The following is a 23,754-nucleotide window of genomic DNA, read 5'->3' on the forward strand; positions in this document are numbered from 1 at the left end:
TGGATAATGGCGATGCCATCCACAGGAAGTCGACCAAGATAGTGCGCCAACACAGCATCATGTCCATGGACCTTGGCCTGATCTCTGCTCTGCCGGCCGTCTCTCCCAGCAATGCGTCAATTTCAACCACCCTCTGCAATTAAAGGAAAAATCAAAATATTTTCCTATACATAATTACACATGTTTCTAGGTTGTAAAAGGTTAATTATTACCTCTTGCTCAATGTCTTCTTTTGCCAAAGTGCTGGTGGGGGTGGAGAGGTCAATCGAGGACTTAGCCTCATCCTTTTTTGGTGCTTTGGTCTCCTCCATTACTCCAGCAGCAAGGGTATCCTTTTCAGCCTCTAGCTTGTCTTGCAAGGTTGTGAATTCCTCCTCTGGAACTAGGGCTTGCTCCGCGGTCTCAACCACAGTTTCCTTGACCAAAGCAACTATCTCTGCGATAGATTCCAAGGGGTAATATAGCACTATCTAGGTGAGGACTGAGGTTGGACGTATCAAGGTCCACCTCACATCGCGTGCATATAATGTCCAAGCATTCATCCATTTTCAAGCCAGCTGTCTTTTCAAGGTTATGAAGAAATAAGTATTCTTCACCTTTCACCACAATGGTGCTCAAGAGATTGATCTCAAGCTCTGGCATAGCACCTTACTCTCCTCGTGTGGGGAAGATGGCCCCGCATCTTCTACTACAGTGGGCTATTCAGCTACAAATTGTGCACCCTCTCTGGAAAGTGCTCTGATGCAAGCTGCTCTTCTACACGAGCACTCGTTCCTACTGCCTTCACTTCCTTGTCATCCCTCAAATACCTTGCCACAACTGCAATGCTGTAGGCATCTCTACCTCCTCATCCAAATACTCATCGCCGCTGATGAGGAACGCAAAAGTGGCGAGCCACCATGAGAGGAACCTAGTTCCTAAATTGCCCTTCCCCAACCTCTTCACCTCCTACTTATTGAAGGTATAGTAAGCTCCTGTGGGGATGCAGATGTCGATGAAGCATTCAAGGCGCTGGATGTAGGGGCGGGCATATTGTTGAATGTACTTAAGCAGCTCAACAGGCACCCATCAATCATTGGGGCAATGGGGAAAGGAGATGGAGTGGGGAGCCAAGTATTGCTCCATGTATGCAATCTGTGTCTCATAATGTTGGGACGCAAGGGCGAGCGACTTTTCAAAGTCGACTTCACGAGAGAACATGACAAAGAGCTCGCTCTTGCCCGCCCACGGGGTGGTGGAGAGGAACTTACAGAAGTTGTCAAAGTGGGTAGCCATGTGAATGCAAAGAGATAGTGTGAGCTCGTGCTTGGTTTCTATCGCGTGAAAATGAGAAAGAAGGCACCTTTGGCTATTTATAGTTAAAATCTAAAGTTTGGCCTTTTCACACTAGACCGCTAGACAAAAAAATTACAGTTTGCAAAAATATTAAGATTTCAATTAAATAAAGATTGGTTAAAAAAGAGCCAGCTACAAAATTACAAGCATGTCATCTAATCTAAAATTGTTATAATGTCTTCATTTTTTGCCCCTCTTGTTGTGACATTTACTTCATGTTGATCTCCATCTCCTTCTTGACTTGAAAGCTTGCCATTGCCTTCACCTCGATCTTGAAACTCTTGCCCCTCATGTGCATCAAAACAGAGGCTATTTTCCCATATACTCAGTTCATCTTCAAGCTCTTCCACATGCCTACTATGTGTTGGTAGGGCTATGCACCTTGCTTTGCTAAAAATTCAAGGTCCCCCATTTGCCATGATTCTGAGACCATGGTTGTCCCCTCCTTACGCTTCCCAATCTGAAAAAAAATAGAAAGTAGCACAATAGCCAGAAAGTGTAAGGGGTTAACTCTAGACATGTAGTGGAATCAGATATACCTTTCTTCTCATCAACTTGAAACTTGACCCTTCCACATTGTCAAAGCCCATGATACTAAAGTGTTGATGTAGGTCTGTTAGGCTCCAATGCTTGCTTGCTGCCACTCGCTCAATCCATCCATTTTGCATCATCACAGCTACCTCAATAGGCATAATTTCTTCTTTTGAGGCTTGAAGTGGGATCCATGTCCCGCTTTTGCATCCATCTTTGGTAGTGCAGATGCATGTACAAAATAGAGCGTGCCTTCAAGAACCTGAAAGACACTGTGGAATCTACTACATTGCACTTGTACACATCACCTTGATGTGACCCCTCATTAACCTCCCAACTCTCTCCTAGTAATCCTTGAATGAGGTCAGACCATACCTCCTTACAAATATACATTATTTTTGTTTGGTGCATTGGCATGGAATTGAACATGTGCACAAAAACATGTAAAGGACAAAACCAATTTAGCCCTACTGACCTAGATGCCTTTGAAAACTTGAGTGATGTCTTGATATCACTTACCATCTTAAACTTTAAGCATAAGATGGTCCAAGTAATAAAGAAAATTCTTTTATGCATCTATTTATGCATAAAAATCAATATTGATGAAAGTAACACTTTTATAATAAAAAATTCTTTTATGCATCATTTTACGCATAAAAATCAATATTGGTGAAAGTAACACTTTTATAATAAAAAAAATTCTTTTATGCATCTATTTATGCATAAAAATCAATATTAGCGGAAGTAATACTTTTATAATAAAAGAATTTATCCAATATACATCTTCTATGTATAGAATTTAAATCTAATGAAATACACTCTTTTATAATATTAATAAAAATCAATATGCATCTTTCTATGCATAGAATTTAAATCTAATGAAAATCACTCTTTTATAATAAAAAAAATTTAATCAATATGCATCTTTCTATGCGTAGAATTTCAATCTAATGAAAATCACTCTTTTATTAAAAAAATATATCAATATACATCTTTCTATGCATATATTTTAAATCTAATAAAAATCACTCTTTTATAATAATAAAAAATAATCAATATGCATCTTTCTATGCATGGAGTTTAAATCTAATGAAAATCACTCTTTTATAATTAAAAAAAACAATCAATATGCATCTTTCTATGCATAGAGTTTAAATCTAATGAAAATCACTCTTTTATAATAATTAAATAATAATAATTAATATGCATCTTTCTATGCATAGAATTTAACTCTAATAAAAATCACTCTTTTATAATAATAAAAAATAATCAATATGCATCTTTCTATGCATAGAATTCAAATCTAATAGAAATAACACTTTTGTGATAAAAATATTTCTACTATGCATTTTCCTATGCATAGAGTGAAAATAACGCTTTTAGAATACACAAACGATGGGGATTACTCTTTTTGAATAATAAAAGGTAATACTTATTTCACAAAATTTAAGAAAATTTTACCATAACCTCCTTTGTATGGCTGACCATTTTTTAATTTTTCCTATTCTTAATTTACTTAAAAATTATCCCCAATTTATTTAAAGCATTCTAAATTAATCAAATTCCACTTTAAAAGAGAAATAATATGAAAAGTTTAATTCAAACAATTTGATTACTTAACTAGGATAAAGAAGGGCTGAATTTAAGAATGAGAGGGGGGGGGGAATCTTTTCCAGCAAGGCATAGCATCATATTATCATTTTAAAGATAACAAAAAATTAGAAAACCATTAAAAGAATAAGAAAAGTAGGATTTCTAAAGTAGGATTCCTTTGGCTTGATGGTTTGAGGGATCTACTACTGTTTGCAACAAGAGTGGCCACCAATTCTTTAGAAGAGGGAATGGTCAAAAACTAATGAATTATTAAGAAATTCACAGTTTTTGGCTCGGAGGTGGAGTAGAGTAACAGTGCATAAAACACTATTAAGCTTCAACAAAGGGGGAGGCTTCTATTTATAGGAAAAAGTGAGCTTCTAACCAAGCAAACTAATTCTAGAATTTTCCAGATCGGTTTGGTCAATTTTTGACCATTTTTGGGTCAATTTAGCTTACTTTTTGGAACTAGACTTGAATTAGGAGAGAGGAGAGATGAAATATCTCAATTTCTGGGAATTTAAAACTCCACCACACATGTGAAATAGGCGCCTCCTTCGTGAGGGGGAATCCCCACTCTGAGGTGTCAAAAATCCATTTTTTTAGTATTTCCTTTGGTCTTTAGTCCACTCTTCATCTTATGTGAGTATCTACTCATTTTTGGGAGGATTTTCTTTATTTATTCTATTTATCTCCTCCACACATTTGGATGAATCTCCTTGGCCCCTCAAAACCTTAATTTAAAATTTTCAAAAAATCTCGACTCCTAGGATAAGGCCTTTTGAACAAATTATAATTGATTTCTAATGCACCTTCTGAAAATCTTTTTGAACTTCTATTTCGGGGGAATTTATTTTAATAAGATGAGATATTTTTCCATCTAAAAATATCTAAAATCTGAATAACCTCTCTCTAGAATATTTTCTCTCTCTAGGCCAAAATAGGTAGAAACAAGATTTTTATATTTCTGAAGAGGGATTTGATTATAGGGGAAGATACGAGACATCTTGAGAGGCTAGGGGGGAATCTTACATTCTCTCCCACTTGAAAAATGCGAGATGTCCTCATCTCGCAAACTGGGGATAATCTCGTAACAGTTCGACTTCTTTCTCCCAGGTGGCATCTTCAAAAGGATAGAACTTCCATTTGACCAATAGTTCTCTCAGAATTCTGTTCCTGAGAACCTTTTCTTGAACATCAAGGATTTCTTCAGGTTGGAGTTCCATCCGCCCTTGGGTTGAAGAAGTTAAGATTTCATGAAATACATTATGTACTTTGAGATGAGGAAGCAAAAGAAGCTCGTAGGCTAAGTCACCTACTTTCTTTGTAATCAGATATGGTCCACAATATCTGGGGGATAACTTCTTGTACTTCCCAAGAGATAGAGAACTTCTTTTGGGGCGTACTCGAATGAAGACAATATCTTCTTCTTCAAATTTTCTGTCTATCCTCTTCTTATCTGCATACTGTTTTTGTCTATCCTGGGCAGCTTTTATATCTTTGCGAATTGATTGCATCTGCTGCTCCAAGCACCTGTCTGGACATCTCAACCCTAATCAATGGGTCGAACCAAGTTAATGGAGTTAAGCAATCTTGTCCATACAAAGCTTTGAAAGGGCTCATCCGAATACTTTTATGATAAGAAGCATTGTATAGGCAAACTCGACTAGGTGCAGATAGCTTAGCCACTTCTTGGGTTCCCTATCACACAGCATGACCGAAGTAAATCTTCGGTTACTTGGTTCACCCTTTTAGTTTGACCATCGGCGGTCTCGGGGTGGTAAGCTGTGCTGAGATCCAAGAAAGTTCCTACTGCTTCTTCAAATAATGCAGTCCAGAATCTTGACGTGAATTTGGGATCTCGATCACTTACTATTCTTCTGGGTAGGCCATGCAATCTGAAGATTTCTTTGAGGAACACTCTGGCCACATCCACTGTAGTGTAGGTTTCTTTTACTGGAATCATCAGATGGGCAACTTTGGTTAGTCTATCAACTACCACAAAGATGGAGTTGTAACCTGATTGTACTGAGGGTAATCCAGTAAAATAAAATCCATACTGATACATTCCCACTTCATCTGGGGGTTGTCTAATGGATGTAACTTCCCAGGCATTCTTACTCTCTCGGCCTTGACTTTCTGACAGGTCAGACATTGACGTACATGATTAAGCACATCCTTTTTTAGACCAGGCCAAAAGAAGCTTTTCTTCACAGACATGTAGGTTTTGATGAAACCTGGATGTCCTACAATAAGGCTGTCATGGGCTTCATTCCAGAATTTGTCCCTTAGTTCCCTCATCATTGGGAATGCATAATCTGCGATTATAATACATAATTCCATCATCTAGGCTGTACCCTTGAACTCGGTTCAACTCCTATGGAGTTTTGCTTTCCTACATAAGTAGCAATAGGACCAAGGAATCTATCCTGCATGATCTTCTCTCTTGCTTCAATAAACAAGGGATTTGACACTACAGGAATTGCAAGCAAGGAGGATTTTCTGCTGAGGGCATTTGCTACCACATTTTCTTTGCCTGGGCGGTACTTGATTTCAAAATCAAATTCCTACAGGGTCTGCATCCACCTTCTTTGGTGCATGTTGAGATCCTTCTGAGTGAAGATCCACTTTAAGCTCTGATGATCTGTCATCATCAAAGTGAATCTTTGACCTAGTAGGTAATGTCTCCACAACTTTAGGGCATATACTACTGAAAGTAGTTCCAGGTCGTGGTTGGATAGCATAATTCCTCTCATGCGTTCTGAGTTTTCGGGATTCATAGGCCACTGCATGACCTTCCTGCATGAGTGCACCTCCCAGGGTAAAACTACTGGCATAAGTTTTACTACCTCAAAGAGAAATCTGGCAGCGTCAGAATAGGATTGGTTACCAAGGCGGTCCTCAGCTTATCAAAAGCACTCTGGCACCTGGCAGACCATTGAAATGGGATATTCTTCTTGAGAAGATTAGTCAAGGGGGAGGTATGAGAGCATACTTTGGTATAAAAATTCTATACTAAAACTAGTCAATCCCAAGAATCATCTGACTTCTTTCACTGTCTTTGGTTCAGGCCAATCTATGACTACTTGGACTTTTGCGGAATCTGGAGAAATTCCATCTTTTGATACCAAAAAGCCCAAGTATTCAACATAGTCGGCAGAGAAAGTGCATTTGCTCTTTTTTGCAAAGAGTTGGTGCTTCCTTAGAATCTCAAGAACTTTTCTGACATGAGCTTCATGGTCAGCTGCATTCTTTGAGTAAATCAAAATATCATCAAAGAAAACAAGAACAAAATCATCCAAGTAATCTTTGAGAATGTCTTGCATTAATCGATTGAATGTAGCTGGGACATTTGTCAATCCAAACGGCATGACAGTGAATTCATAATGCCCATACCGAGTATTGATGGTTGTCTTCGGGATATCTTGCTCATTAATCCTGATCTGATAATACCTTGATTTGAGATCTATCTTTGTGAAGATTTGGGCTCCACTTAGCCTATCCAAAAGCTCATCAATTCTGGGGATAGGATACTTATTCTTAAACTATCAGCTGATTTAGACCTCTATAGTCCACACAGAGTCTTAGCGTTCTATCTTTCTTTTTCTGAAAGAGAACTGGCGCACCCCAAGGTGAAACACTGGGTCTTACAAACCCTTGTTCTAACAAATTTCTAAGCTGTTCCTTGAGTTCGATGGCTTCAGGAAGTGGCATTTTGTACGTGCGTAGGGCTACTGGGGCTGAGCTCCGGGGGTCAATTCTATCACATGATCTACTTCCCAAATTGTAGGCATCTCTCTTAATTCTGCTGGGAATAAATCATCATAATCACTTAACCATTCACGTTCTTTAGCTTTTAACTTTGAGTCTACTGGATTCATTTTGACAACATAAATGAGCTACTTCTTTCTAAGTCCTTTTAGTAACTTAGAAGCCTTAACTAACTGCAAACCTGGGGATCTTGAAATTCCAGTTCCTTGAACTTTATTTCCGTGGAGGTCCACGGAAGGAAATGGTTCCATTATGACAGTGAATGTCAACTTGATTTTTATGGAGCCAATCCATTCCAAGGATCTCGTCAAAAACTCCCAAAGGTATAACTCTAAACTGACAGCAGTCAGTTAAATTCCCATCTAGATTAAACTGAATATGATTTGTCTCAAGGTGAGTGAAAAGAATCTTCCCACTTGCCAATTCAACTTGCATAGGTTTCCCTGATTTCTGATCTAAGACTAGCTTACGCAAGCATCCAGGGGAAATGAAAGAATGAGTACTGCCTGAATCAATCAAAAGCTTAAAAGGCTTACCGTGGTACTCAGTTGGAGTATGAATGACGGAGAATTGACGGTTTGGCCCTTGGTTTTCAATTGCTGCATAAATATGTCCTCTTTCTTATTCCACTACTTTTGCTATTGTGACTGCTCTGGCTGCTGCAGTCTAAGGTGGAACTCTTTCTCTTTGGTTGCCCCAGTTCTAGGAAGGAGTTCTGAGGCTTCTCTGGACAGAGGCAGACGGTTGAGCTAGAGTTCTCCTGTGATTTCCCTGATTTGGGTGAGATGGACTGATAGGAGGGGCTGGTCTCTGCACTCTCGGTCCTTGACTTCCCTGTCCCCTTAACATGGTAGGAGTCGGGTGGTCTTTCAGCTGGTGACCAAAACCCTGACATCCAAAACACCGGTTCTCACTTCTAAGCTCATCCCTCTGAATCCTTGAAAAAGGTGGGGCTCCTGAGAAAGTGTTCTGGGGGAAGGGTCTTCCTTCACTTCTGAATCTTCCCGCATCCTGATTCTAAATTGTGCCTTGTTGCCTCTTTGGGGGAGGAAAGTTTGAAGTACTTCTCGGGGTTTGGAATCTTTTAAAGTTAGAGGGTGCAGGCTTTGGCGGGACCTTAACAACAAAGGCTTTGGCAAAGTCTTTCGCCATTCTTAGTGCTTCAGTCATTGAGACAGGTTTGGCATTCTTTACTAAGGTGTCCAATGGCTCGTTCATTCCTCGAATGAACCTGGCCACCATCAGCTGCTCTTCATCCAATTGAGGAGAATATTTGAGGAGAAGGGCAAAAGCTTCATGGTACTCTTCAATTGTCCAGCTATCCTGCTTTAGTTTCAAGAACTCATTCATTTTAGTTTCAAGGAAGCCTGGAGGACAAAACCTCTTTCTGAGGTAAGCTTTAAGATCAGTCCAGGTCTGGGTATTCCGGTTGAGACGGTTAGTCTCACAGTGATTCCTCCAAAGCGACCCTGGCCGTTTCCACAATCTTTAACCTGGCGAGAGCCATCTTAGTTCTCTTATTGTAGCCAGTTACATCAAAGTAATCCTCCATTGCCTCAATCCACTTTTCCACTACTTCACCTAACTACTCCCCTTCACCCTTGAAGGGACCACGTTGGTATCTGTGCAGGGCTTTTCGAACATCCGGATCTAACTCTTTGTCTCATTAGTTTACAGGATCCGGTTGCCTTGCACGGGCTGCGCGCCTCATGACTCTGGCAAAACAAGATTTTTGTCAACTTAACCTTGACAATAGGTTTATGATTATTTAATTTTTGCGATTTATTCTTTAAACAGATAATTATTTCGTCATACATCATGAAACAAGATTTACTTTGATAATTTTAGTAACCATATTCACAATCATGAAAACAATTTGGATTTTTTTTGCAAAACATCGTTTATTATCAAAAGTTTTCAATATATACATAGAGCATCATGGCTCCCAAAATCACTGCCTCAATCATATATGCATAAAGAAGCGAAACTGCGAAGGAGACTTGCCATAGTACACATGATTCATTATAGACTTTCACAGTCCGAGTATATCTTTTAAGGCAGAGCATCGTGGTTTCTGTCCAGTAAGAGTAAACTCGAACCAGCCTGAGTTTACTGTCACAATCTGAATTTATTTTTCTAGGCAGAGCATTGTAGTTTCTACACAACAAATGTAAACTCAAACCGATCTGAGTTTACTTTCACATTCTAGTAAAAGGAAACTTGGACCGGTTCGAGTTTACTTTCACAGTCTAGTAGAAGTAAACTTGGACCGGGTTCGAGTTTACTTTCACAGTCCGATTTTACTTTTCCAAGTAGAGCATTGTAGTTTCTGCATAGCAAATGTAAACTTGGACCGGTCTGAGTTTACTTTACAGACAGAGCATTGTGGTTTCTATAAAGTAAGAGTAAACTCGGACCGATCTGAGTTTACTTTCACATTTCGAGTTTACTTTACAAACAGAGCATTGTGGTTTTTGTACAGCAAAAGTAAACTCGGATCGGTCCGAGTTTACTTTCACAATCTGAGTTTACTTTTCCAGATAGAGCATTGTGGTTTTTGTCCAGAAAAAGTAAACTCTGACCGGTCCGAGTTTAGTTTATTAGACCGAGTTTGCTTTGACAATGCATTCATGTTTTTGTATGGCCCAATCATTCATAGAGCCTAAATTGGATTATGTACCTTGAATTTAGATTCCAAAAGAAATTCGTGATGAAGTTTGCACATCTATGTGTAATCTCTTTGTAGCCCGTCGTCTAAATTAGGTGAAGCAGTAAAACATTAAATTGAATAGTAAAACATTAAATTCATTAGTAAATTTTGCAGTCACCAGCAAGCCAGAGCTTGAATGAGAATAGCTGGTTGTAGAGCACAAAGTCATTTTGAAAGCTTAGGTTATTCCCCAAACTCAACAAAATAGAGAGTATACTCACTACTATTTAGCTTGCAAGGCAAAAGGCTGCCAGAATGTGAAGCCCATAAACACCAACAAATCATCCAAAACCTAGGTACATGAAACTTAAATGTATATTTGTAGGAGATAGATGTGGCTGCCAATTGAACTCTTAAACAGCATGCCTGATGGGTCCACACATTAAACTCTTTCAATCTCACTCATCCTAAATCACTACCTTCATCAATACTGACCTGCCCCTAGCTTGATGGCCCGGCCTACCAAATCTTTGGACTTCCTTCTGTCCTGTGGACATTAAGGTCTCTAACAGACACATCCACACATTTTCTTTAAAATTACATGCTCCCTTGTTCTTTTATCCAGATGCCTTGAAAATCCATCCAATGACTACCTCCCATGATGATCCTAAGCATGCCCAGGTGGAGGAAAGAGCAAAGCCAGTTGTGAAAACACCCAAAACAGTAAGGCTACTGCTGCAATTCCTGACCGCATGGCCATAGCTGCTCCAACCGGTCGAAGGAAATGTAAATGCAACCAATTTCTAGGAAGTTACAAAATAATATGGAGAAATATTACAGATAACCTTGCATAAGGAGACTAAAGTTTTAAATGGTGAATCAGACTATAACTAATGATGTTACTACTTAGATGCCTAATGATGCCATCATTCTCACATTACCTTGAATTATGCTCCATGACCTTGAAGCATTTCACTTCTTTTTTGAGTTTAAGGTATATATACATTTGCAGTGGACAACCCACTGTAAATTAAATACACTAGAGACTAGGTATATATACATGCAAAGTGGTAACCCCTAGTCAAATACACTAGAGATTAGGTGTTTGAGTTTACCTACACTTTTTTTCCCGAAAAAGAAATTGTTATGAAGTACACACTCTATATGGGCCTTGAGAATGCCTCTTCTGAGTAAAACCTCCAAAAGCTAACATCCTCTCTCCTAATGTTGCTTGAGCTCCATGAGCTTAGGACTTCTCATCCAATCGATGGTCTTGAAAGGGGGAGCCGCACATGGAATGAGCTTATGTGCTGATCATAGCAAGTAACTTGAATGAAAGATTCTCTTGCAGAAGATGACCATAACCTCCTTGTTCTCCAACAAGTCTTGCAATAACACTATATTCCAAGACTAAACAAACACCATGAAAATCCTCCTTCCAGCACAGAGCACCAGGTGCATCTCTGTCTGGAGGACCTTCTTTGTCTCTGCACAAATCAAGGAAACATGTAGGTATTAGAATAGAGTACTCACTGCATAAGTAACATCATCAAAGCTATGCAAAAGAAAATACAAGCTTCCCACTAAGTGTAAGAAACAACAACTCAACATGCAAGTCATTGATATATCTACATCATAGGTAAGATGATAGATTTTCATATTTCAAATTTTGTGCTGTCTACCCTCATGATTAGGGACCTCCTGAATTGAGGGACTTATCATCAATAGGACACTTAAATTGAGATACAAAATGCATTTTAGAACATACCAACATGTAGGTCATTGATAGATCTACACAAGCTTTCCTTCAGGAGAATTATCCCATAGGCAGCAATAGTCATCTGCAGCTCTACTGGAACATGAAGTGCCAATGAGATGTTCTCTGTACATCCATTTACCAATGAGAGGTCCACATCCATTTTCCAATGAGCCATAACTTACAAGACCCTCAGTTTCTTCACATCATCAGCCAAGATTATATATTAACAGCTCTGTAGAGGGACCAAACCATTGTGATAAAGCCAAGATTCCAGATGGTCATACCTGTGGTGGACACCTTCCAGTTGCTTTATTGTGCACAGTCAAGGGATAAAATTCCTCATCAAGCTCTTCAGAGTTGGATGAATTTTCCAATGAGAGGACCCAATCCATTTGCCAATGAGCCAACACCTGTAAGACCCTGAGTTTCTTCATCATCATTTAAGATTATAGATTTTTAAATTTCAAATTTTGGGCTGTCTACCCTCATGATTAGGGACCTCCTGAATTGAGAGACATATCATCAATATACGACACTTAAATTGAGATACAAAATGTGACAAGATTACAAAATAAGATACAAAATGTGAGAAGATACATATCATGGATACAACATTAGGGGGCATTTGAACATATTTTGGGCCTTTTTCTAATGAAAGTAATTAGAAAAAACGGACCAATCAGAATAGAGGATTGTGCACATTTGGTCTCCTTTGAATGTAGGGAGGGAGACTAGGCTGTACTACGGAGGAGGGGGACTAGACTTTCAGTACTAATAATTACACTTGTCCCTTTAAAAAAGTAGGGGGTTTAGGGTAGGTATGGTCCCACCATTTTCGTGGCTCAAAAATCCTTAAAATTTTGAAATTTTTGAGATTCCCAAAAAACTCACTTTCCCCCCTAAAAACCCATCTCAAATTTCATTGTTGTCAAAAATTTCATTTTCAAGTTCGCTTTCCCTCTTGAACATCCAAATTAAACTCTTCCTTCCTTCCTCTTCCATCTCTTTAATATCCATCAAGACCAAAACCCTAATCTGCATAGCATCTTTGTGTTTTCTTTCTCTATCTCATTTGCCCAACCCTAATCTTACTACTATAGCTTCACAATTGATATGGTTGCACCACGAAGAAGACCAAAAGATGAGATTGAGGAGATCTCACTATACAATAAGAGGGACAATGATGGTTCTTGGGTGAGAGAGGCATTTCACAAGGGTGCTTGGGTTTTCCTGCAACCTACTGCTATTGGTTTGCTACCAAGGCGAACGACCTGGTGGCCCCATTGTACAACATGTGTACACGGCATGAGACATACATATTCGTAAACAAACTCGATTTCCATGCAACTGTAAGTATCATAGGGAAGGAAGGAGGCTTGTGATATTACGATAGCTACATCTTTCATGTTTAATGATCTTATTTTTAGACTGTAGATATTTTTCCTTCCAACTTGGCAAAGGAGCAACCATTACGAAGCCTTACTGGAACATTTCAAGCACTCCATGCAGACATTGGTGAGGCACTGTTTTCTTGTAAAACCAGTGCAGACCTTCTTAAGGAAAAGATCTTCTTTTATCGGCACTCCTATGTGGTGCCAATGCATGACGGTGGGTTTGGTAAGCTAGAGATCATCACATCTCCTCTCCTCTCTTCTCTTGAATGGCCAACTCCTGATTCTTGGATGGTTATGGTCATGAAATCAAATATGCTTTGTGACATACAAGGATCTTTGAAGTTTGCAAAGACATCTCGATCTATGGGTCTCAGTTGGGTATGTCCAATTCATCTTTTTGCTAAGATGTTCAATCAATTTACTTTCTCTTTCTCTTTGTCTCTTTGTCTCTTTTCTCTAGCTCTACAATATTATTTTGTGCATCTTGTAGTGTACGTTACGCACTACTTAAAGTGATTTTTAAGCTTTGTGTTTGGTGAGTGGAGAAATTGGACTCTCCATGCATCGCTCATGCTTAACCTTCTACAATACCCAAGCAGCCCATTCTCACCCTCTCTAACAAACTGAATAAATGAAGGCAGATCAATGAAGGGTGGAGGAAAATGCGAAGAAGGATCATTAGGTTATAAATATCCATCAATCCAAAGATCCACATTAGTCCCCGACCCTGTTGTCTTCTTGCATGCTTCTCATGTGCATTCAGATGTTCTTTCTTGATTGGTGCATATTCATTCAATATGCGAATATGCAAGTCCACGTTCCACACTCTTGTTGAATTTGAAATTTTTGTCATTCGAAAAATGGAAGAGACTAATCTGAAGGTGAGTTAGGGCTATCCTATTGTATTCAAAATAGAGCTATTCTATTGTGAAGAGGGAGAGAGATAAAGAGAGAGAGAGGGAGATAGACTCAGGGAAGTCCTATTGTATTCGCAATAGGAGAAGAGAGCTTGGGAAAAAGGGGGAGAGAGAGAGAGAGAGAGAGAGAGAGAGAATCTTATTTGCAGAGGTTGGTAGGAAACATGATTAGTAATAGTAATGATTGAAAGAAAGGGAATGTGGGGGGAATTTCAAATATGACTATTAAGGTGGAGTAAATAAGAATGAAAGCGTAGATATCAGTGATCTTAGTAGGGGGTTTTAATAGCTAGAAAGAGAATCCTAGTTCAAAAATTAGAGAGATCCCCTACTTTTAGGCCCAAAAGTAGGCGTCATTATGATCTTTGTCTCCTTAATCCTCAATAAAATTAGTCTTAATTCCTTAAAATTAGGGATCCTTATAGGGCCCTTTTTATGCTCAAATGCCTCCTAATGAAATGTGACAAGATACATATAAAACTTAAATTGCGATACAAAATGTGACAAGATTACATATCATTGATATAAAAAATGTAAATTGAGATACAAAATATGGCAAGATACTTGTCATCAATACAAAATGTAAATTAAGGTACAAAATAATTCCAAGATCCATATCATCGATACAAAATGAGATTTTCTATGTTGTCTCATGACACATGACATCAAGAAGATAGCCCTTTGTATAACGTGACATGATACCAAGATAATAGGTGGTTCTTGATCTTTTCAACATCTTCATGAGTATGCCAATTTGATTTCAACTATTAAAAACAAAAAACAAAATAAAAATTAGGTTAAGCATTTCTCCCAAGCCAAAGTACATTCAAAACATAAATGCAACTTACCCAATGTTCCTTCCGCCTTCCAATTATTGCTTCGTCTATCAAAGACCACATTGTGGCCATTACATAAAAGCCACAATCCACCTCATTAGATTGATGGGGTACCTACAATGTAGAAGAAATCGCCTTATATGATTATCTCTGAAACAATACATGTAAATGCTTACCCAAGATAATAAGTCCATATACCTCCACCTCGTGCATTACACAAGACAATAAGTCCATATACCTCCACCTCGTGCATTACACAGTGCAATTGCGGGCTCTCTAACTCATGCTTCATTGTCGGGCTAGAGCAATGCCGACTAAGATGTCGTAACACTCTACCATAAAACATGTCATTATATGTATATTATTATAAAATATTGTACATAAGGGAAGAAAAGTTCTCATTTAGAAATGTTGAGCAAGGATCAATGGAGTGAAGCTATTGTTGATGCAGGTTGAGAGAGAGGAGAGACAAAGACACAGTATCTGGTGGTACCAAAGAGTACCTTAATAATCTTTTAGATAGGTATATAATGCATGTACAGCCTAGCCCTTAAGGGCAAGCACGACAAGCACTACACTGGTTGGGCACTGCCCTTTATCCCAACAACATTGAGCAAGGATCAATGGAGTGAAGCCATTGTTGATGTAGGTTGAGAGAGAGGAGAGACAGAGACACAGTATCTAAAGAGTACCTTGATAATCTTTTAGATAGGTATATAATGCATGTACAGCCCAGCCCTTAAGGGCGGGCAGCATGGGCACTGCACTGGGCACTGCCCTTTATCCCAACAACAACCTCCCCCCTAAAGGCAACGTGCCCAAAGGTAGAGGAAAAGAATCAGCTAAGTCTAAGTATGTACAAAGCTGAAGAGACTATACCTGTCCAATACCCATCATTTGTCTGCAATGGTCAAACCGCTCTATTGGAAGACTCTTCGTGAGAAGGTCTGCCGGGTTATCTCATCAGTGTGCACCTTGAGCAGCTCAATGCTCTTGCTGTCAAGTACCTCCTTGATGAAATGATACTTCACCTGTATGTGTTTTGTCTTTGAATGAAAGACAGGGTTTCGTGCTAACTTGATAGCACTCTGACTATCACAGTGGAGGACAGGAACCTTAGTGATACCAAGCTCAACAACCAAACATGACAACCATAAGGCCTCTTTGCATGCCTCAGTGGTGGCAGCCACATACTCTGCCTTTGTAGTAGATAGTGCAACACACTTTTGCAGAGCCTGGATATCCAAGAGACAGATCCCCCTGTGAAGGTAAACACATACCCTAAAGTGGACTTCATGTAGTCCGCATGTCCAGCATAGTCTGCATCCGTAAAGCCAACGACAGATGCCTTTTACTTACCAAAGCAGATGCACAAATCCCTTGTGCCCTTTAGGTATCTCATAATACCTTTCACTGTACCACTCCCACTGCAAAGGCAATATCAGGACGTGTAGCAACCATGGCATACATCAAACTACCAACAGCTGAAGCATACAGAATCTTGGCCATTTCAGCCTTCTCATCATGAGATGTAGGGCTGTCCTATGCACTGAGTTTCACATATGGAGGCAATGGAACTCCGATTGCTTTCCCCCCTTCCATATTGAAACACTGCAAAATCTTGGATACATACTCCTGCTGAGATAAATAGAGTAACCCCTTCGACCTATCTCTGAGTATCCGCATTCCAAGAATGTGATTTGCATCACCAATATCCTTCATGTCAAAGCTGCCATGTAGATTCTGTTTCAATGAATCCAAGGCATGAGTATCCCTGCCAGCAAAATCAGCATGTCATCAACATGCAAAACCAAGATAATCAGGCTGCCATCTGCTGCCTTCTTGGTGTACAGGCAGTGATCAACTTGACTCCTCTGATATCTCTGAGACTGCATGAAAGTATCAAACTTATGATACCATTCCCGCGGTGCTTGTTTCAGCCCATACAAACTCCGTTTGAGTTTCAGACCATCTTCTCTTTGCCCTTAGCAATAAAACCCTCAGGCTGCTGCATATATATGTCCTCATGCAGATCACCATGTAAGAATGTAGTCTTTACATCCATCTGTATGAGCTCCATATCTTCAGCTGCAACCAAGCCCAAAATGGTTCTTAGAGTAGTCATCTTGACTACAGGAGAGAAGATCTCATCAAAGTCAATTCCATGTTCCTGCTTATACCCCTTTGCAACCAATCGTGCTTTGTACTTTGGCAAGGAACTAGAAGTGACCTTCATCTTGTAAACCCACTTGCATGGAAGGGTTTTCTGCCCTTTAGGCAGGTGCACCAAGTCCTAAGTACCATTCTTTTCAAGTGATTCCATTTTCGACAGCATGGCCTTAAACCACTTCTTGCGGTCCGGTCTAGTCATTGCTTCCTGGAAGCATGACGGCTCACCACAGTCAATAACCATGACATAATCAGTAGCATACTGCGCACCAAGAACAAACCTGTCAGGTGGCCTTGATGGTCGGATCGACCTACGAAGCGAATGCTCAGCATTTGCAGGCTGTGGAACTTGCAATCCTGCATTTTCAGCTTGCTGTCCTGAAATCTCAGCATGCTGTCCAACCCCTGTTGGCTGTCCTAACTACATATTTTCTTGCTGCAACTGTGGAGCATCATGGGCAATACCTTGCTAGTCATTTCCAACACCATTCCTTGCATTTTCAGGGTCATTTACAACAGCAGGTATACGCTACTGTCCACTGGGCACTAACTGACTGCTGTCCACTGGGGCACTAACTAACTGCTATCCACTGGGCACTAATTGCTATCCACTGGGCACTAAATGCAGGTACATCCTCCCTGAAAACAACCCTTCTGACCTCCTCAATCTTCTTGGGCTGCTTATGCATGCGATCTTCACGGAAGATGACATCATTGCTGCATACTATCTTTCTTTTCTCGAGATCCCATAGTCTATACCCCATCTCACCCTCATCGGCGTATCCTAGGAATATGCATTTACAAGACTTTGGTTCTAGTTTGCTGCATTCTTCTTTCCGTATGTGCACAAAAGTCTTCTTTCCGTATGTGCACAAAAGCCTCGCAGAGCCAAAAACTCTCAAATGAGCATAAGAAGGTGGCTTGCCTGACCACTCTTCCTGAGGGACTCTGCCCCCCAAAGACCTGTTTGGTGACCTATTGATCACATGAACGGCTATCATAACAGCCTCCTCTGCCCAAAAGCCATGGGGTAATGGAGCATGAGATAGCATCGTACGGACCTTATCCTGTATGGTCCGATTCATGCGCTCTGCAACTCCATTTTGGGGTGGATTATGAGGGGCAGTGAGCTCCCTCTTTATCCCCTTACTGTCACAAAATGCCTGAAACGCTTTGGACACATACTCCCCACCATTGTCAGAGCGAAGACACTTAAGTGTCTTATCAGTGTCATCTGGTTCTCAACCAATGCCAAGAATTTTTGAAACTCGTCAAGCACTTCGTTCTTGCTACGAATAGGGTAAACCCATACCTTCCGTGTAGAATCATCGACAAAGGTGACAAAAAGTATTTCTTTCCCCCTAGAGATAACCCTAGCATCTGAGATACATCTGAATGTACTAACTCTAGCATCTGACATACATCTGAATGTACCTTCTCTAGAGGCAAAGATTTCAATGAAAGAGACTTTTTATGAGACATCTGTGCATGCTTACCATAAACACAATGATCACAGTGCTCAAAATCAGCATAACGAAGACAAGGAAAGTAACCCAAACAAGAAAGTACTTTCATTCTTGTCTGACTTATATGTCCCAACCAGCCATGCCACAAGGAAACACTTGGCTGCTCGATCACGACAACAACATGGTCACGCACACTAGATACATGAAGTGGATACAAGGTATCACTCTTGCAACCTCTCGCAACAATAACCCTAGATCCCTTACAGATCTTCCATTTCCCATCGCCAAAGGTGGTATGAAAACCATCATCATCTAGCTGCCTAGTACGAATCAAGCTCTTCTTGAGCTGTGGTACATGCCTTACATGCTGAAGAGTGAAGATAGATCCATGCTAAAACTACAGCTGCACACTGCCAATGCCTGCAATGTCACATGCATAATTGTCCCCCAAATGGACAACACCATGTCTGCCCCCAGTGTAGTCTGAAAACCACTCGCCACAGCGATAAGGGGTGACATGAAAAGAGGCACCTGAATCTAAAATCCAAGTGTGCATGTCATCATCCGTATCTGCAATCAGTCAAGGCATGTGCACTGAAGCAAGAAGAGACAAAGAGTACATCACTCCCACTGTCACTCTCATGGGCTGACTACATTCACTTCTTCGATCTTTACACTACTCTTCTTAGCAGGCTGACTCTCTTTCTTCTCTTCCTTGCTTTCATCCGTCTTCTTGCCCTTTCCTTTCTCTTTCTTCCATCTATAGCAGTCACGTTTGAAGTGACCCTTCTTGCCACAGTGATGGCATTCAACATCCTTACCACGAGATTTAGTGCATCCCTTGCTATCAGATTCCCTTTCTGCTGTGATCTGCCTCTAGTATGCAAAGCACTGGAAGACTTACTAGATGCATTGTTCTGCCAATTCATTTCTTCCATGAGCAGAGAACGCACTGGAAGACTTACTAGATACATTGTTCTGCCGATTCATTTCTTCCATGAGCAGAGAACTCTCTACATCAGAGTACAGCAGCATAGCATTCGAGTTGCTCATAGCTGTCCTGAAAGTATCCCAGCTTTCAGGTAGAGTGCATAACAGAAAGGTTGCCTTGAACTCATCATCGATATTGAACTTCAAGGCAGGCAGCAATTAAACTCACTGAGGTGAGTAGACATGGCAGTGCCCTCTTTCATGCGCAAATCCATGAGTTTCTTTAGCCAATAGACTTTACTTGCAACACTCTTCTGAGCATACAACTCTTACAGTCTCATCCACATAGCATAGGCAGTGTCCAATACCTCTATGTTAAACAACAAAGAGTCTGCAAACTGACAGTTCAATGGTAGAGCGTGCAAGCTCATCCAGATCATCCCGTCTTGTGATATGTCGGCTGGTCGTATTCCCTTCGCCTTAAAAGGCTTCACCTGCTTCTTTTGCACCAGGATGTTGTAGCACTGCTTTTGCCAAATTGCAAAATTATTTGCACCTTCAAGCTTCTTGATGTGCAGTAGATTGCTGCTATCACTGCTGCTACCAGCCATAGTTGCAGCCCAACAGATGCAAGCCAAAACATGTCAAGACAAGTGACCAAGAAGAGCTGTAAATTTCAACCAGCAAGAGATTCCAAAGTTTTTAATTCAGTTCAGTTTACTAATCATATCCCAGCATATCAATGGCATATGGACTCAGTTACATACATCAGTGTATATCCAACAAGCATTTGACAGTTCCATGTATGACCTGTCTGTCTGCAGACAAGACCTGCTGTCAACTGTTTACAACTTCAAAATGTCTGCAAGAGCTCATGCATTTCAGCCCAAAGATGACATATAAAGCATGTCCAATCACTACCCAGAGTGTATGCGGGTGATCCAGTACCAAAACAGTGTCAACCGACTCAATCGGGAAGCAGAGAGTTCAAGTAAAACTCTCACAGATTTTTCCCTGTGACCTGCAATTTTATGATAGTCTCAGAAGCAAGATTTCAATCCCCCAAAACAAGCACAAGACATTCCCAATGTCATTTCGAGGTATGTGACATCAAGGTCCAGCATCAATACATGATTTAGAATGCCCGAGATCAAGTTTGGAAGCAGGACATAATGCGTAAATCCTCAAAATGGCATTCAGCCCTATTCATTACAGCCAACAAATCCCTGTAAAATTGCAAGCTATAATCAGTGTATTCTAGCCACACATATGTCTGCAAACTGAGCCAAATCTTTGCCACACCAAGATTATCTCCAAATGGCCTCAAGACAATGCCACATGATCCCCGAGACATCCAGCATCAAAATACATCCAAAAGACCATCACATAAGCATCAACCACATAGAGGTATGTGCTGTCCTATAATTTCAGACCTGTGAATAGTGTACATTAGGAATTTTTCGGACCCAAAGAGGGCCTCTTGGATTAACTTTTGATTAGGAATGGACCAATAGGAAGAGGGCTGGGTGCACATTTTTGACTTCTTTGACCCTAGGGGGCCTAGGCTTTGGTTTGCTAATGGGGCCTAATTACTACTCTTGTCCCCTACCTCTTGGGCCCATACTTAGAGGTCACCCCACCTAGAATTGCGCAAATGAAAAACCCTAAAAATTAAAAATTTTTAATTTTTTCCCAAAAGTGTGTTTTCTCTCTCAAACTTCCTCCCAACATACTCTAGGTTTGGAAAGCTCATTTTGAACCTCTTTCTTCCTCTTCTAAGCTCTCCATTGCTGTAGAAACTCCATACCTCTCAAGCTCTCCCTCCTTGTCAAGCTCCCTCAGTCTCAAGCTCCCTCTCCCTCTTTCTTCCTTTTCTAAGCTCTCCATTGTTACAGAAACTCCATCCCTCTCAAGCTCTCCCTCCTTCTCAAGCTCCCTCTCTCTCAATCTCCCTCTCTCTCTCTCTCTCTCTCTCTCTCTCTCTCTCTCTCTCAAGCTCCCTCCCTCTCCATTGCTGCAGAAACTCTATCCCTCTTTAGTCTACTCTAGGTTGAGGAAGCCTATTCTCAAACTCTAACCCTCTTTTAAGCTTTCCATTGCTGCACTGAAAACCCTGAACTTTCTCTCCTCTCCACTCTTCTGTTATAAAACAAGCTTTTCTTTTCCCTTCTTCTCTTTTCTTACCACCATGGCCTCTTCCAGTAATGTGAGAAGACCTAGGGAGAAGGTGGAAGAGCTTGTGCTGCATAACACAAGAGATGAGAATGGAGTTTGGGCTCCAACAAGATTCAGGGTTGGGGCTTGGGTCTACATGCAGCCAAGCTCTAAGGGACCACATCGAGTGCATCAATTGGGGAATATGCTACATCATTGGAAGGGACGGCTACAAGGCTTCAAGCATACTAAGAAGGAAGGGACTGGTTGCCATAGTGCAACATATGTATACCCTTGGAGACTTGTACATTCAAGGCCAATGACCAAGGTTTCCTTCAAATTGTTAGTGTAACATAAACACAGCTTTAACAACATGCTTCTATTGAATTTTTTGTTTCAAATTTTCTTATGATTCTCCATTTTCTTATGTCTCTCTGCAGATATTTTCCCCTCTAATTATGTTGAGGAACAACCACTCCAAAGCCTCACTGGAGTTTTCTATGCTATGCATGCACCCATTGGAGAGGCAATGTTTGTATCTCAAAGCCCAAGTGATCTTGTACAAAACAATATCTTTTTCTTTTCTCACTCATATTTTGTAAATAAAAAACTAGGTTTATTTGGCAAGCTAGAAGAGATCCCCAACCCCCCTCTTAACAATCCCGATCATCAATATTGATTTTTATGCATAAATAGATGCATAAAAGAATTTTTTATTATAAAAGTGTTACTTTCATCAATATTGACTTTTATGCATAAAATGATGCATAAGAGAATTTTTTTAAATTATAAAAGTGTTACTTTCATCAATATTGATTTTTATGCATAAAAGAATTTTTTAATTATAAAAGTGTTACTTTCATCAATATTGATTTTTATGTATAAAATGATGCATAAAAGGATTTTCTTTTTTATAAAAGTGTTATTTCCAGAGAAGTTGGATTTTATGCATAAATAGATGCATACAGAATTTTCTATATCAAAATAAGAGTTCTCTTTAATCCTATGTTTAATTCCCATGAATAGTGGGGTAAATGAATAAGTAAATACTCTGTGAAGGAAAATTCTACCGTTTCATATTCTCTAAGATGATAATGAGAAAATTCAGTGAAGCTATCGAAGTCAGAATTTTAGATAAATGATTAATTCCTCATAGGAATTCGTGATTAGTTTTGAATTCAATTAAGCAAAATACTCAATGAATGGAATTCAGTAAAGTAGTAATTGAAATATTACCCTTGGAGAAAGATAGTTCAGGGAGAACTTTCTAGACTCAAACCCTGAATCAGACTATGACCAAGACTTAATCTCCTTCGTCAGTTTCAAGAAAAGACGATGTGACCAGTTCAGTAATCTACACTCAAATCACCCACCAAATCTGAAACTAAGTTGAGACCTTTGATTTTGATCTGAGGATCAAGAATTCAAAATTTGAGGAATTCTGCTTGGGAATCCAGACTTGTGATCTAGAAGTCTTGGGATACAGAATTAAGATATACTCTTGTATTCAAAAGAAAATCAAAATTGAAAACTTGCATAGAAACCTTGTTTTCTCTTACGCCAGAATGTTGGAGGGAGCATTTGGCTTATGTGTTTTTCTAAGGTTGCAACAGCTGGCGGGGAGTGTTTAAAGGACGGCTCATGCGGCAAAAACCTGCCCAGGTCTTGAGCAGCCTCGGTATGGTGTAAAATGGTGTGCTTTCGGTACGATGGGCGAGGGCCGACGAAGCGGTCTGAAACCGGCCTCTGATAGAAAACCAGAGTGCGGTAGGAGCAATCACCCGTCCACTTGTAGTCTAGATGAAAAACCAAACACAGATTGGGGCTAGAGTGCCCAAATCTGAATACACAGCGACACCTGTTGGCCCCAAAGCTTGGCGCCCCTTGCGGTATTTCTTTATTCAATTAAAATAATATGTATGGCTGAGTACAACACAAAAACCAGCCAAGAGTTTACACCTGTAAGTCCAATCTGACTGCCCACAAATCCTTCTCAGCACAGAGGATCTATGCACACAGATCTGTGTCCTCAAGCAACACACTGTGCCTCCCTCTGATCAGCCAAGTTCACAAAGCAGGCCAGCCATGGGCATACATCTGGCATAACTCAAGAGCATGATACATCTTCTCAGCTCAACATACATATGCTGTTCAATCCCTGTCTTAATCCCTTGTCAATCTGCCATACTCCTCCTCTCACAAGGAGCCAGATAACACATACCTGTAGTAGCAGACATCAAGCGATAGAA

Source organism: Cibotium barometz, chromosome 51 (assembly GCF_041138505.1).
Source record: "Cibotium barometz isolate CiBa-2024 chromosome 51, ASM4113850v1, whole genome shotgun sequence".
Classification (NCBI taxonomy): Eukaryota; Viridiplantae; Streptophyta; class Polypodiopsida; order Cyatheales; family Cibotiaceae; genus Cibotium; species Cibotium barometz.